The following is a 16084-nucleotide window of genomic DNA, read 5'->3' as shown; positions in this document are numbered from 1 at the left end:
AGGAACCGGGACGTAAACGTTGTAGAATACACTATAAATCCGGATTTGCAGAGTTATGTGGACAGCTGATCAGCTACTTGAACAAAGGTTTTAATAATCGTGTAAGAAAGCAAAGGAAATTACACAGCTGTTGCTGGTATTTAAGGAAATGATGGCAGGGGTAGGATGAACAGATTTGAACTTGAGTAAATGGTACATAGGAAAGTCAGCGCAGATCACTGCTAGGGTTCCTACACTTTTTAATATCATGCACCCTCTGATTAACCAAGGGGTGTATTGAACCATCTCGCAGCTGGGGTGGTAGCTGCAGGTTGAATTGCAGCATTTAAGAGCAGTGTTTATATGTACAATACCTGGATGAAAGTGTTATGGATGAGAATAGTCTAGGTGCAGGTGGATGTGGACAATCAGGGAATGACACGGACTAGATGGGCTGAAAGGCCTGTTTCTGTGCTATAGGACAATGAATCTAAATTGAGCGTTCCATACAAATCCATTTTCCAGAAGAATGAAATCATTTCATGGTAATGTCTTGAGAAGCCACAAATGAAAAAAAACTAAAAAGCTGAGGAACTGAAAATAAACGAAAAGGGAAATAACAAACTCCAATAGCAGCTGTGAGTTTCATTGTGACAAGGATGAACAGTACAGCCAATTTGTAACTGTGAGACAAAAGTTGTAATGGCTAATTTAGCCCTGTTTCGAGCTACATTCAATTAACCTTCTGGTGGTTCCAGAGAAAAACAGAACAAAACAAAACAAAAACTTCCTGGAAGACTCGGTGAGGGAAAACGAAGCAGAAAGTAATTTACAGTGAAAACAAATGTTAGAATAAATATTGCAGATATATCAGTGAGTTGATGGGATACGACTGGACAGAGCTTGAACAAGATTGCTGTTATCTAGCACTCAACGATTGGATACAGGTTGGACAGAGTTTGAACAGGATGGTCGATGTATATATCCTCAGGGTGGTGGGATACAGACTGGATAGAGGTTGAAGAAGATGGTTGATATATATCATTGAGTTGATGGGATACAGGCTGGACACAGTCTGAACAAGATGGTTGATATATATCATTGAGGTGGTGGGATACAGGCTGGATATAGGGTGAATATAGGTTGAAGGAGGAATGGGCAGAAAAAATGGCAAATGAAGTTTAATACTGACAGGTGTGAGATGTTGCTCTTCGGAAGGTCAAACCAAGGTAGAACATACCAGGTAAATAGTAGGACACTGAGGAGTGCAGTAGAATAGAGGGATCTGGGAGTACAGATACATAATTCACAAAAAGTGGCGTCTCAATTAGATAGGGTTGTAAAGAGAGTTTTTGGTACATTGGCCTTTATAAATCAAAGTATAGAGTGTAAGAGTTGGAATGTAATGGTGAGGTTGTACAAAACATTGGTAAGACTGAATTTGTTGTGAGCAGTTTTGGTCACCTAATTACAGGAAGGATATTAATAAGGTTGAAAGAGTGCAGAGAGGGTTTACAAGGATATTGCCAGGACTTGAGTAACTGAGTAATAGAGAAAGGTTGAATAGGTTAGGACTTTATTCCCTGGAGGGTAGGAGAATGAGGAGTGATTTGATAGAGGTGTATGAAATTATGATGGGTATAGATAGAATGAATGCAAGCAAGCTTTTTCCATTGAGGCCAGGGGAAAAAAAAACGAGGTCATGGGTTAAGGGTGAAGGGGGAAAAGTATAAAGGAAACTTTAAGGGGGCTTCTTCACTCAGAGAGGGGGTGGGAATGTGGAATGAACTACCAGATGAAGTGGTGAATGCAGGCTCAGTTTTGACTTTTAAGAAAAACTTGGACAGGTATCTGGATGACAGGGGTTTGGAGGAATATGGCCCAGGTGCACGTCAGTGGGACGAAGCAGAAAAATGGTTCGGCACAGCCAAGAAGGGCCAAAAGGCCTGTTTCTGTGCTGTAATGTTCTCTGGTTCTATGGAATGCATGTAGGTATTTGCCCCTTAGTTTTAGTAAGGTCATAAATTTACGGTGACGTGAAATATTTAAGGGGAATCAGAGTGGGAACTATTTCACTCAGTGGGAGGGGCGAATGTGGAAGCAGCTCCCAGCGGAACTGGTAGATGCGGGTTCAATTGCAGTATCTAAGAGAAGTCTGCGTGGATAAATCGTTGCGAGAAGTATTGAGGCTATGGTTTGCGTGCAGGTGGATGAGGCAAGACAGAGAATGTGACGGACTAGATGGGCTGAAAGGACTGTTTCTGCGCCGTAGGGGAATAAATCTTAACTGAGCATTCTACGTAAGTCCATTTCCCAGAAAACACAAATCATTCCAAGCTAATGTTTAAAAAAACTACAAACGCAAGAAATATTTTCAAACTAATGAACCGAAAATAACCTAAAAAAAGAAATAACAAACAACATCATATGCTGGGAGCTTCATTGTGACAAATGTTAATGCTGCAGACATTTTGTAACCGTGAAACTAAAAACTGTAATGGCTGCTTTCACCCTTTAAGACCATAGATATAGGAGGAGAATTAGGTCATTTGGACCATCGAGTGTGATCCGTCATTTTATCGCGACTGATACATTTTTCTTCGGCCTCAATTTTCTGCCTGTCCCCAATCCTCTGCCTTCCTCCCGATACCTCCACCTTAAATCTACATACAAGCGTCCCCCACAGCTGCCTGCGGCAAGGAAATCCACAGATTCCCCACTCTGATTAAAGAGATTCCGGCTCATCACCTTTCTAAAGGGGCGCCCCTCTTTACTGAAGCTGTGACCTCTGGTCTTCGACGCTTCCACCAGAGGAAACATCCTTTCCACATCCACTCTATCAAGGCTTTTCACTATTTGATATGATCAATTAGGGCACCCCTCAGTCTTCTGAATTCCAGCGATTAATTGACCCAGATTCATCAGACGCTCTTTATCTGACAAGCCTCTGAAGCGTGGAATCATTTTCGTGAACCTCATTTGCCCCATCACCCGTTTCAGCACATTCAGTCTAAGATAAGCGGTGCAGAACTGTTCACAATATTCCAAGTGAGTCCTCACCGGTGTTTTATGAAATGTCAACATTACTTTCTTGTTTTTATATTCTGGTCCTCCTGAAATGAATGTTAACATTGCATTTGCTTCCTCACCACTGATACAATGTGCAAATTAACCTCTATGGAATCCTGTGCAATATCTCCTTTGTGTCTCAGTTGTTTGCATTTTCTGTCCATTTAAAAACTAGTGAACCAGTTCATTTCTTCCAACAATGTAAATGACCATACCATTCCCGACACTTTATTTCATTTGCCACAACTTTCCGCGTCCTCCTAATCTGACCTAAATCCTTCTCCAGAAAACTACCTGCCCTCCACCACCCTTCATATCCTCTGCAAACATTACTCCAACCATCAATTCCATCATCCAAATCATTGACATATAAGGCAAAAATAATCGGTCCCGTCACAGACCCCTGTGGAACACCACTAGTCACCGGCAGCCGAACAGTAAAGGCTCGCTTTATTCCCACTCCTCGTCTCCTGCCAAACGACTAGTGGTCTATCCATGCGAGAATATTTCCTGCCATACCCTAGATCGTACTTCTTACCTTACCGGGTGTTGCATTCAAAATACATTTAACTAACAGAAAAAAAGAATCCTGAAAAACTCATTGAGATTAAATGTGTAAAATAATACTTCCCAATGAAGACAAAGGTGACAGGAAACATTGCTGATATACTGTACATCATTGAGGTGGGTACACACGGGCTGGAGAGAGGTTGCACAAGATGTGAGTGAATGAGGAGATGGAACGATGTGGCTGAGGGATCAAGGACAGTCACTGGTGGTCATTCAGCAGTACACGGGCACTGAATAATACGATAGAAAAAGGTTCTAAAATGACAAGCCTAGATCAAACAACAATGACTTTGGCTTAGGCACATTGCCCCTCCCCAAACCTTATCAAAGCGCCACAGAAAGTATCCCATCCGGATACATAACGCCTTCAGAAGTCTACCGCTCTACCCTTGACTGCAAGGAACTGCAGGAAACTGTGGGCACCGCTGAGGACATGACAGAAACCAGACTCCCCTCCCTGGTCTGTGACTGCACTTCCCATTGCATCAGTAAAGCAGGCAGCATCAAAGATCCTCATGACCCTCACTATTCTCTCTTCTCAGCCGGTTCGAAGATTTTAAAATAACATTGAAAACACATAGCACCAAGCTCCAGGAAACCTTCCAGGCTGCTGTTGTAAGCACATTGAATGTTCCCCGGTGATAAGTTGGACTATTGATCTCACAGTCTAACTCGATGTTCACTGCACTCTCTCTGTAACCCATAATGATCTGTTACACCATGTTACTGTTTTACTTTATATCACTTCGGTGTGCTGCTGTAATGTATTGATCTGTGTGGATGATATGCCACACCTGTTGAAGGAAGGCTTAACTGAATTTACAAAATTTTCAGAAGCCCAGAGAAATGGAAAAAGGCTTATTTCTCGCATTAATGGGGTTATATATCCGGAAACACCGGCTGCGCTTCGGCAAGTCGGAACAGTGGAATGGATTCAACAAAAACAAACACAACGATGGCCACCCAGAACGAGAGGCCGTGAGAGATCTGGATCTCACTGCCTTGTCTGAACGGGTGAAAGATGGATCTACTCAGACAGATGGAGCAGTGTCCCGAAGGTGCGATTACTCGGTTTAACCTTCTCTGTCTGCAAGAACACAACAGGTGGAAGGGCCGCTTCCCGCGCCCTGGAATGATGTAAAACAATTGTAGACACCGGCTATCGATCCAGGTGAAGTTTGGACCCGATGCGGGTCAGGGTGAGAAGGTAAAGTTCCCAGGATAATCCCCAATGGATGAGTGCAGTCTCGGTATCACCACCCCATCACGCTACCAGGACCAGGGCAAGAGGGGCCGAGCGGCGGCTCATCTCAGTCGGTATGTTGTGAAGGTCCCACAACACAGAGCGACCCCGGCAGGTTCTGTCCAGCAAGCGCAGAGAGGCCGCCAGATCGGGGAAGTTAACTGGGTGCATTACCTTACATCAGACGTCCACACTGGGGACCAGCCTCAGTACTCACCGATGAGAACTTGTTTTCACGCCCGGACAGTGAACCCTCCCCCGGACTCCCGACTCTGGGGGTGATGGTCGTCTCCTAATTCTGATCCTACAGACAATCCGCCGCCGCCGCCGACCCGCTTCAACACAGAACTGAAGGAAAGTCAGGACTGTAATTTATGTCATCAGAGCTGGGGGCGGAGCCTCGGAAACAAGGCAGATCTGCGGTAAAATGGGAGCGGGAAAAGGGCTCACGTGACTTACACATATATGTACGTCCCTGAAAGTTTGCATGATTTTGCAATTTTCACCGTCAGCTGAGATTCTAAAAACAAAACTTTCTTAAGAATATGCGAATATATCACAGATCTTGTCGCTATGTTTAGACTGTGACGAGATCCGCAGGATTATTCTAAAGTGGACTGTTCCTTTAAACGAGAGAGAGAGGGAGCGAACAGCTTGTGTGCTAATTCAGCAGCAGGGAGACAGAAAGTCTGTGAGTTGCCTTGGAAACTGAAAGGCGGAGCAATGTGATGGACAGCCCGAGTTCAGCACTTGGAGATATATACAAGGTCAGTTGACTTTTTAATCAGACACACACCAGAGACACACAAGACACACCACAGGAGACACACGACTCCAGAGGCAAGGAGGACACTGGTGAGCTTTGTGTGCCCACGACAAGGGTGGGGTTTTTGCTCGCAGTGTGGACAAAGGGGTGGCCGGTGGGGAGATATCGGTGTGTTTAACCCTGGTCTGGGGCTGATAACTCCACCACAGAAGACGGCATCCCCTTTTCTGTGGTCACAAGTTGGTGACTTTTAAATAAGTTTCGGAAGCAAGGAGGACGACGTGGAAGATCGGCATTGGCATTGGAAGACAAACCAACACTCTAACTCTCTCTCTCCAACTCTACCCAAACCAAATTCCAGAACTGAACTGATTACTTACCATCCCACCGTGAGACTGTATCACCCAGTCACCTGAGCTGGGGAAGATTGGGAAAATCTATTTACTCACCTATATATATGCAGAAACTCTGCTAACCTGTTTACTTTATCTCGTTTTATTTTACTTTATTCACGTAGTTATTCATAAAATAGAGTTTATAACGGAAGACTCAGACACCAGGTGTGTCCATTTCTGCTGGTTCCTTTTAACCCGTTACAGTGTACGTAACAAACTGGGGCGTCTGTCCGGGATATGAACAAATCGGGCGCTCGTCCCGGAGATGAACAAAAATCGGTGGAAGCCATTCTAAACTTTGTTGGGGGCTTGATAGACTAGTTGATTTGATTGGGGAAATACCCTTTCGATTTGTGTGAGAGGATTTTCAGCAGAAATGGAGTTTGAGGTTAATAGGTTTTTGGCAGAACCAACCCCAAAGGCGTTGGATGATGCTATGAGGGATGTACTGTTGGGAATTGCTGGTAAGTTAAAGGTTAAGGTGACCACTCGCATGCAGAAGGCTCAGATACAGCTGTGATAGCACAGCATTATGTAGCCGAGGGGGAATTTGACGAGGAGGTGTCGGAAATGTTTGCTGAAGGTAAAGAACTTACTGCCGAGGTTCTGCGTCAGTTAGCAAAACTGAGGTTCGAGTGTGAGTTGAAATTAAAACAGCTTGAGGCTGAAGAGGCAGAAAAACAGAGACATTTTGAGAGGGTGATTTGGGAGCGACAGGATCAGGCGTCAGCTAGGGGTAAGGAGCTGGTGGTTACGTTTAATAGCAGCCAAGGAATTAAGTTAGTACCACCATTTGATGAAGCTGAGGTCGACCGGTATTTCCTACACTTCGAAAAGGTGGCCCGGAGTCGAAAATGGTCGAGGGATCAGTGGGCTGTCATGTTACAAAGTGTGTTGAAGGGGAAGGCTCAGCAGGCGTATTCTGCCCTGACCCTTGAACAGTCAGACGATTATGGCACAGTGAAAGGTGCAGTGCTTAAAGTCCATGAGTTGGTTCCACAGGCGCATGGACAAAAGTTCAGAGATTTAAGGAAATCCGGGAGGCAAACTTATGTGGAGATTGCCCATGAAAAACAGGTGTACTTCAATCTCAGGTGTACCTAGGAAGGGGTAACTGAGGGTTTGGTCAGCTTGAAAGAGCTGGTTGTGATTGAAGAAGTTCAGAAGTGTGTTCCCGATGATGTCAGGGCGTACCGAGATGAAAAGAATGCCACTACCTTGCGGGAGTCTGCTAGGTTAGAAGACGAGGTGGTTTAACCCACAAGGGTGAGTTTACTCCGGATGGAGATTCCCAGAGAGTAAATGGGAAGATCAGGGGAGCCTGGAATTTGAAACTGGGACTAGTATTGATAACCTAGAAGAGGCTAATTCCATTCTAATGGAAGAATCCCGCCATCAGCGTTTGGATTTACTAAGTTCATCCAACGTGATGCGGAAGGTGGTGGTAAAAAAAATATTGACCCCGAGGAGGGTGTTATCCGGGTTTTAGTTTTCCTCTGCCACTTCAGATTTCGGAATTGGTATACGCATCATTATGACTCCATGTCGGTGTAAAATCCACTTCTGTCTCTGGCAGCTCTGCGCTCTTTCCTGACACTTTCACTGCTAATTGCGACAATAAAGCGGAAATATTACAGGATCCCCTCAAACTGCTGAATTGGTTTCTGCTATGTATTTTCTCAACGTGTTTTTCCCAGTCTCTCTTCCAGCGAACTTGATGGGAATGACCAGGAACTTAATCCTGTCCCGGGGAAAGTACGGCCTCTCCAAATGTGTCACTTGCTATTTGGTGGGAATGGCAGCGGCCGATCTCCTGGTCGTTATCACGGATTCGCTGCTGACGTGGACTCCTTGGTTATATTTTCCTCCATCATTCCTGTGAGTAACCTCCGTTTCTGATTGATTTTTGTGAGCACTGCGACCTCTGTCTGGCTGACTGTCGCTTTCACCGTCGATCGATTTGTGGCTATTTGTTGTGAGAAGCTGAAAACAAAATATCGCAACGGGAGAACGGCGGCTGTGGTTATCGGGACAGTGAGCGTGCTGGCCTGTTTGGAGACTGTCCACTGGTACTTTATATCGGGGCATACAATAATAATAATGGTGTTCCCTGGTATCGTGTTCTTACACCGAGCTGCAAAAACTCTCGCTCATGGGCGACAGTTCCGATATTTCAGCACATTTTTACACCTTGTGCCCCATTCTTTCTGAGGTTGCTGTTCAATATGCTGGCTTTCAGGCGTTCTAGCGGCCAGTCGAGCCCGCAGGGGGCTCCGTGGACAAAAGAGTGGAGAGAATGACAAGAACCAGGAAATAAAGAAACGACATAAATCCATCGTTTTGCGCTTCAGCATAACCGTCAGTTACATTTTGTTGTGGGTGACACAAGTGGTATTTTATACCTATCGAGAGATTTCAAAGAGCTTTGCTTATCCTGTTACTGATCCCTGTTACATCACAGGAAAAACATCCGGAATGCTGCAGATTCTCGGTTCCTGTTCTGATACGTGCATTTATGTCCTGACCCAAAGCAAATTCCGGGAGCAACTAAATAATCCGGTGAAATAGCCACGGAATCGTGTGTTCAATCTCATGGATCGTCAGGAATGAATGATACAATTCAGCTGTCTTCCTGCTCCCTATTCTATAACCCGCCTTGTGTGTAAAGTGAAACAATGTGATAAGCAGAGTTACAAAACAAACAGCGCAGACCAAATTAGAGTCTAGATTAATGGTGTCATCCCGAGATGTTGACTCTTTACAAATTTACGCCGAAATCGCCTTTGCACCTCACCTCCCACCTTTATAATTTTCAGGCGGATCTGTCACCCTCAGCCTCCCTGTTCTGACAAAACTGCCTGATCCTGGACAGGGAGTTTTCGTCAGTATGAACCACTCCTGCTCCTGTAATAACTCGCGCTTTCTTTCACTCTTGCACTCTTGTTTTCTTCTCTTTCTTTACCTGTAGGTCGTTCAACTATCTTCCAGCAAAAGGTATTTACTGTTTTACAGATTAAGATAGAGGAAAATTGCCTGTACTTTTTAACTGTAAGAGAGAAAAATAAATATGGGAGAGGAGAGAGAGAGATGGGGGGGGGGGGAAGAGACAGAGGGAGAGAGAGAGAGAGAGAGAGAAAGAGGTTGCAAATGAGATATCGGAGAGAGGGGAAAAGAGAGAAGCATCGCGAGAGACAGCACGAGAGGGAGAGCGCGCGAGGAACAGCGACACAGACAGACAGAGGGAGAATGAGATCAGGACGCGTGTATGGTGATATTCTCAGACGCGTTGAAACTACGGAGGAGGTGGTGTTCGATTAAAAAGCATAACTGTGGGGGACCCGGACCACATGCAGGCATATATGCAGCTTTAATTGTCATCATTGGCATCACACACACAGTACTGTACTGGTTAATGTTTATTGGTCAATGATTTGAAGCCCGGTGGGCATGTGACGAAATTGTTATTTCTATCCTGACTGCCGTTCTCATCTGGGACACTTCCTGCTCGGGTAGTGGGAACAACAGATTAGAGCGTTCAGAGAGAAAGTGGTCAGGTCCTCCAGGAGAATTAACCTGCCGAACTGTAGGAATGGGACAGTGGGAACGTTGTACAAGATTAGTTTGTGCTTCTCTAAAAGCAATGACACTGCATTCCAAGCACACGGAGCTGCCAGAGAACATCTCCTCCTAGTGTTTGTAGATGCCAATACAAGACTAGAATACAACGACAGAGATTGATCAAAATATAACACTGATGACACCGAGCTGGATAATCTCAGTTTTGTGCTGTACCACTGATATAAGAACCTCACCAGCTCAGTACTGTTGGGGCACCAGAATGGAGGAACACAGACCCCAATAAACGCAACACTGCTCTGTGAAGACTCATATTTCAGGCACATATCATTTGCTGTAGAAATAAAGACATGAACATTTCACAGTGAATTCACTGCCTCTCATGCTCATCCCACTGAGTACACAAACGACCTGCAACAATGTAAGAAAACAGACTTGTACTAACCAACTCTGGACTGCATGGACACTGACCAGTGTAGCTCAAGCACGGAACAGCCGGGAGTTGGATAATCAGAAAGCAAACTCTGCTGCAACTCGGCGGGTTGAGAAAGAGGAGGCTGTAACCATCATACGATACTAAGGTAGGTGGCGTTGTGGATATTGAAGTAGGTTTTCAAAGCTTGAAGAGAGATTTAGGCCAGTTAGAAGAGAGGGCTGAACGATGGCAAATGGAGTTCAATGCTGATAAGTGTGAGGTGCTATATTTTGGTAGAAATAATCCAAATAGGACATACATGGTAATGGTAAGGCATTGAAGAAAGCAGCAGAACAGAGTGAACTAGGAATAATGGACCATGGTTCCCTGAAGGTGGAATCTCATGCGGACAGGGTGATGAAGAAAGCTTTTGGTATGTTGGCCTTTATAAATCAGAGCATATAGGAGTTGGGATGTAATGTTAAAATTGTACAAGGCATTGGTAAGGCCGAATTTGGATTATTGTGTACAGTTCTGGTCACTGAATTATAGGAAGGATGTCAACAAAATAGAGAGAATACAGAAAGGATTTACCAGAATGTTCCCTGGGTTTCAGCACCTAAGTTACAGGAAACGGTTAAACAAGTTAGGTCTTTATTTTTTGGAGCATAGAAGGTGGAAGGGGGACCTGACAGAGGTATTTAAAATTATGAGAGGGATAGATAGAGTTGACGTGAATAGGCTTTTTCCTCTGAGAGTAGGGGAGATTCAAAAACAAGAGAACATGAGTTGAGAATTAGGGGGCAAAAGTTTAAGGATAACTCGAGGTGGAATATCTTTACTCAGTGAGTGGTAGCTGTATGCAACGAGCTTCCAGTAGAAGTGGTAGAGGCAGGTTCGGTGCTATCATTTAAAGTAAAATTGGATAGGTATATGGACAGGAAAGGAATGGAAGGTTATGGGCTGAGTGCCCGTCAGTGGGACTAGATCAGATTACCGTTCGGTACGGATTAGAAGGGCCGAGATGGCCTGTTTCCGTGCTGTAATTGTTATATGGTTATATATAAACATGTCCTGCATACTTGCCTTTACAAGAATATTCGGCAGCTGATTGCGTGGACAACGAACTTTACAATATCCAGATTTTCAAAGCCAGGACACAGACCTGTACAACGCGGAACACTGTGAAGTGACCACGACGAACTTTGCACACCCAGCACTGTACTCCACCCTGTGCAACACTGACATTGGAATTCACCGACACCATCAATCACCTCCCTCCCTCTGGGCAGCTTTAGAGATGTAACTGGAGAGTTGATAAGGGGGGACTTTGAGATGTTATGCGCTTCAATTTCCAAAGATGTTTGAAATGCGAGCAGAAGGGAAATAATTAAATGTAGCCAGCTTATGGAAATTACCAGAACACCAGAGTAGTTTGCAGCTCGGCTATGATTACCTAAATATCGACTGGAATTGTTAGTGTAGAGGCCTAGTGGAGCAGTATTTGTTAGCAGTGCCCTGGAAACGTTTACCAGCTTTTACAACCCATGCTATGTCAGTTTGTGCAAATTTATGATGCCATCTAAAACTCAGATTAACATCTATGGGTGTATACTGGAGAATATCTGACAGATTGCGTCATGATCTAGTATGGAACCACAAATCTCTTACACCGGCTGAACTGCCCGCTCTTATTTTCCATGGTGATGCCCATGTTCCTTTCTCGTCCTCGTGCGACAAAACCCTAAAGAGCAGCCAGTGTTTCACGTGCCGTGGTCGACTTTATCTTTCACAGCCCCACAACCTCCATGTTGAAAATTGACACATTTACTCTTGACCTCAGTACGAGGGTGATCGTTAGCTTGTTTCTCTTTCTGCAGAGTCTGGTTCACTGGACGACTCTATGTTTTTTTTTTCTTTTCAGACCTTGGAACAACACCTGTCACGTGATGTACACTGACAAAAAACGGGTCCTACATTACCGAATGCCCGTGACCGATCCATGGAATGGAATAAGCTGGGGACATTAGCTTCATGCTGTAATGGCAGGTGAATCAGGTCTGAAAATGTGCGAGTGCTCTTATAGGTTGAACTGCAATTGTCGAACGACGCCGTGCTATAAAAGCAGATGAAATACTGGCAAATGGTCATCGATGGACAGACAGGGGTCACTATTGAGGTCATTAACTTCCATGGATGTGTCGGGTTGGGATATTGACAAAGAATGACAGGGTTCTTATTTGCTGATATAGAGAAGGGTAAGGAAATGGGATTTCAAACAAGAATGAGGGTAGGGACTGGGTAGACTGCATTTCAACACATTCCGAATACCTGCCCTCACAAACCGGAAAGGTCATGACGCAGTGACGTATAATTATGGTCTAATAAGAGCATCATAAAGTTTCGTTGTGATTGCAGTGAAACCGCTGCAGAAGGATTGCACCAGGAAGTTGCCGAACATGAAACATTTCAGATATCAGCGGCAAATCTAAAGTTCAATTTTCGAAACGGTGGAAGACGTGTTTCATACGGAAGTTTAAAAAATATTAGAGACATTCTGGTGTTGAGTAGTGGTAACTACTTGTCCATATCAGGTGCATCTAATATGGAGGGACAGGTTTATTGGATCTGTAAGTTTTAGCATTCGTTAACGGAAGGTGTTGAGTGTCTTCAGATGTAGGCATTTGAAGCAGAGATTTCGTTTCCACTCTGCGACCCATGCTACTGCGTTTTCGTTGTTCACAATAATGTCGCTTCTACATCAGAACAAAAATCACCCGGTCTCCGGAATCCCTGTGTACGGACCACGCGGTTGATCCTGCGTTCTCTGGTGAAGCTCACTCCACTGAACTTCGATCTATATTTCCCGCCTGTGGCGGTCTCCACTGGCATCGCGAGGCAGAGCGAAGAGGACATCTGATCATCCACCTGACCGGCTGGCAAGGATCGGGAATGAACTGCGACGTCGTTTGTTTTTACACCGGCCCAACTGCCCTCTCGCTGCTTCTATGGCGATGGCTTGTCCCTACCTCGCATCCGATTAAGCCACGCTGAGTAGGGATATCCATCCCTAAGTAAGATTCTCCATCCTCGAGTAAGAATCTTCATCCCTGAGTAAGAACATCCATCCCTGAGTAATTATCTACAATGCTAGATTATAGGTCTTTCTGGTCTGCTGAACTGTCTGTCTGTTTCTATCTATCTATCTATCTATCTATCTATCTATCTATCTATCTATCTATCTATCTATCTATCTATCTATCTATCTATCTATCTATCTATCTATCTATCTATCTATCTATCTATCTATCTATCTATCTATCTATCTATCTATCTATCTATCTATCTATCCATCCATCCATCTATCTATTCGTCTGTCCTGCTGCGTGCCTTCTGCTGTCTGTTTTTGTCTGTTTGCCCCTCTAACTAGTTTGCCCCTCTAACTATATGCTGCTGTGTCAGATATTGCGAATTTGATGGAGCGGAATTCACAAGGAGATTATCAATGAAAAGCACTTGGGGAGTTTGGGAAATGATTATTTTTTCAGTCTTACTGGACCGATCTAGCAAGGCAGACTGACTGTCATGATCCATTAGCCAGTGGGTCGGTAACTAGCAATCTCTCACTTGGTGTCCCAGATTTAACGGCATTGATGATATATTATTGGGGGGACCTCGAGTGCAAAAGTTAGGTGAAGGTTCACATGATCTGGCTGAGAAAATGAAGCACTGCGAGCGGATGATGAACTATAATGAAAATTCAAGTGTTCAACCCTAATGTGGCGCCTGGACACACAGAGTAACAACGCACAGAGAAAGGTTCAACAGAGGATGAAGGTAAACTTCAAGTACCCTTCAGTTCCCAACCAGGGAAGAGCTCCAGCGTCATTTTTCCAACATAACAAAGGCTGCCATCCAAGTCTCGACACGACATTTCGCCGGAGAATGGTTGGATGCCGCTGTTCCCTTCAGAATCAGACTGCAATTGTCGCCTGCCACCCACGCTCATGGAAAGTCTGTACTTAAAGTTCGCCTACTGAGTACTTGAGTGCTCACTTGTTCTCCCCATCCATAGCTCTCTGCTTACATCCGCATGATCATATCGTTCTCCATCTCCCCATCCGGTAGAGTAGCAACTCTTCGCCCACCCGCCCCCCCCCCCATACCAGACAGTGACGCAGCCTGTCAGAATGCTCTCCAGAAGTTGTTTGAGTCTATTCGTTAATCTCCTAATGAAGTACTGTATAGCCGCTGTTTTGCCTTCTTTATAACTGCATCGACATGTTGGGACCAGGTTAAGTCCTCACAGATCTCAACACCCAGGAACTTGAAACTGCTTACTCTCTCCACTTCTGGTCCCTCTATGAGGATTGGTATCTCTCTCCTTCCTAAAGTACACAATAAGCTTTTTCGTCTTTCTGACGTTCAGTGCAAGGTTGTTGCTGCGAGACCACTCAACTGGTTGACATATCTCACCTCTGTTCGCCCTCTCGTCTCCATCTGAGATTCGACCAACAATGTTTGCATTATCAGCAAATTTATAGGTGGTATTTGATGTGCACATTTGTTAACTCGATATGCACACGGATGTAAGGAAGATCGAGGGATATGGACAGGGTAGGAAGGAGGGATTAGAGTTTGAGTGCATTTGATTTGATTTTTAGCTGGAATGACAATACATTGTGGGCCGAACGGCCTTTTCACGGGCTCTATAGATTTTTTGGCTCTATGCACTATGATATCTGTAATTTTCTTCTAGATTTTCTTTCCATATAGAATAAAAACACGTGTTTGCAGCACTGGGCTCTAGTGGCGCAATCGGTTAGCGCGCGGTACATATATGGCAGTACGCGGCGGAGAAATGCCGAGGCTGTGAGTTCGAGCCTCACCTAGAACACTCGTGATTTTTAATAGTTGCAATGCCCGGGTGACTAGGCGTCTCTCAAGCTGAGCATTCCACTGGAATCTTACATTTGATTTGTACCTCTGAGACACCCTGCTTATTATTTGTATTTAACTTCGAATCGATGCAGCTTTGATTTTGATCTGAGAAGGAGAGTGTGAGTTTACACCCAGGGTTGTGTGCTCAGTCCACTGGTGTTCACTCTGCTGACCCCGACTGTGCTGCAACACACAGCTCGAATCACATCATCAAGTTCGCCGATGACACGGCCGTGGTGGGTCTCATCAGCAAGAACAACGAGTCAGCTTACCGAGAGGAGGTGCAGCGGCTAACGGACTGGTGCAGAGCGAACGACCTGTCTCTGAGTCTGAACAAAAAACCCAAAAGAGATGGTTGTTAACTTCAGGAGGGCACAGAGCGACGACCATTGACGGCTCCTCCGTAGAGATCGTTAAAAGCACCAAATCTCTTATTATTTATTGTACTGCCTGCACTGTTTTGAACACTTTATGCAGTCCTGGGTAGGTATCTAGACTAGTGTAGTTTTTGTGTTGTTTTTACGTAGTTCAGTGTAGTTTTTGTTTTGCTTCATGTAACACTATGGTCCTGGAAAACGCTGTGTCGTTTTTACTGTGTACTGTACCAGCAGTTATGGTCGAAATGACACTAAAAAGTGACTAGACCTGACTTGATTTGACAATATTCATATTAATTTAAGAAACCCACCCGGATGTCCCATCTAAACTACTTGCACTGACTATGGTAGCATCTTGTTTTTATCAAGTTCTGTTCTGTTTTGCTATGCTTTGACTACAGTTATAACATAGCTACTTCTATCTGGCAGACCCTGCTAAAAGCTGTTAGAACCCCGTTTAAAAACCCTAACCCTAACCCTAATGCGTGTCTGCTAAGATAAGTTGGTTTCTTGATAATTTTGTTAAGGAGGCGTATTGGGTGTTGCCTTCATTAGTTAGGGGCTTGAGTTAAAGCGCCGCGAGGTATTGTAACTCTAAAATAGTTACAATAGCCTCCTTACAGAAAGGATGTGAAAAGTTTACTGAGGCTGCAGAGGATGTTTACCATGGGGCTGAGTGGATAAGACATTCCGGACATTCTCTTGGGAGATTGGGAGGTTGAGAGCTGACTTGATAGAGTTTAACAAGATACG

At 44.6% G+C, this 16084-nt stretch overlaps 1 non-coding gene across 1 annotated transcript; it reads left to right on the top strand.

Moving 5' to 3' along the window:
- Nucleotides 1–14816: 14816 nt before the first annotated feature.
- Nucleotides 14817–14910, top strand: trnai-uau (transfer RNA isoleucine (anticodon UAU)). The gene is made up of 2 exons: nt 14817–14854; nt 14875–14910. It is a non-coding gene; the product is annotated as a tRNA-Ile (tRNA).
- Nucleotides 14911–16084: the final 1174 nt, after the last annotated feature.

The sequence above is a fragment of the Hypanus sabinus genome, unplaced genomic scaffold (genome assembly GCF_030144855.1).
Source record: "Hypanus sabinus isolate sHypSab1 unplaced genomic scaffold, sHypSab1.hap1 scaffold_575, whole genome shotgun sequence".
In the NCBI taxonomy this organism is placed as follows: domain Eukaryota; kingdom Metazoa; phylum Chordata; class Chondrichthyes; order Myliobatiformes; family Dasyatidae; genus Hypanus; species Hypanus sabinus.
The sequence above is the reverse complement of the archived record's forward strand: the minus strand, read 5'-3'. Positions and strand labels throughout refer to the sequence as shown.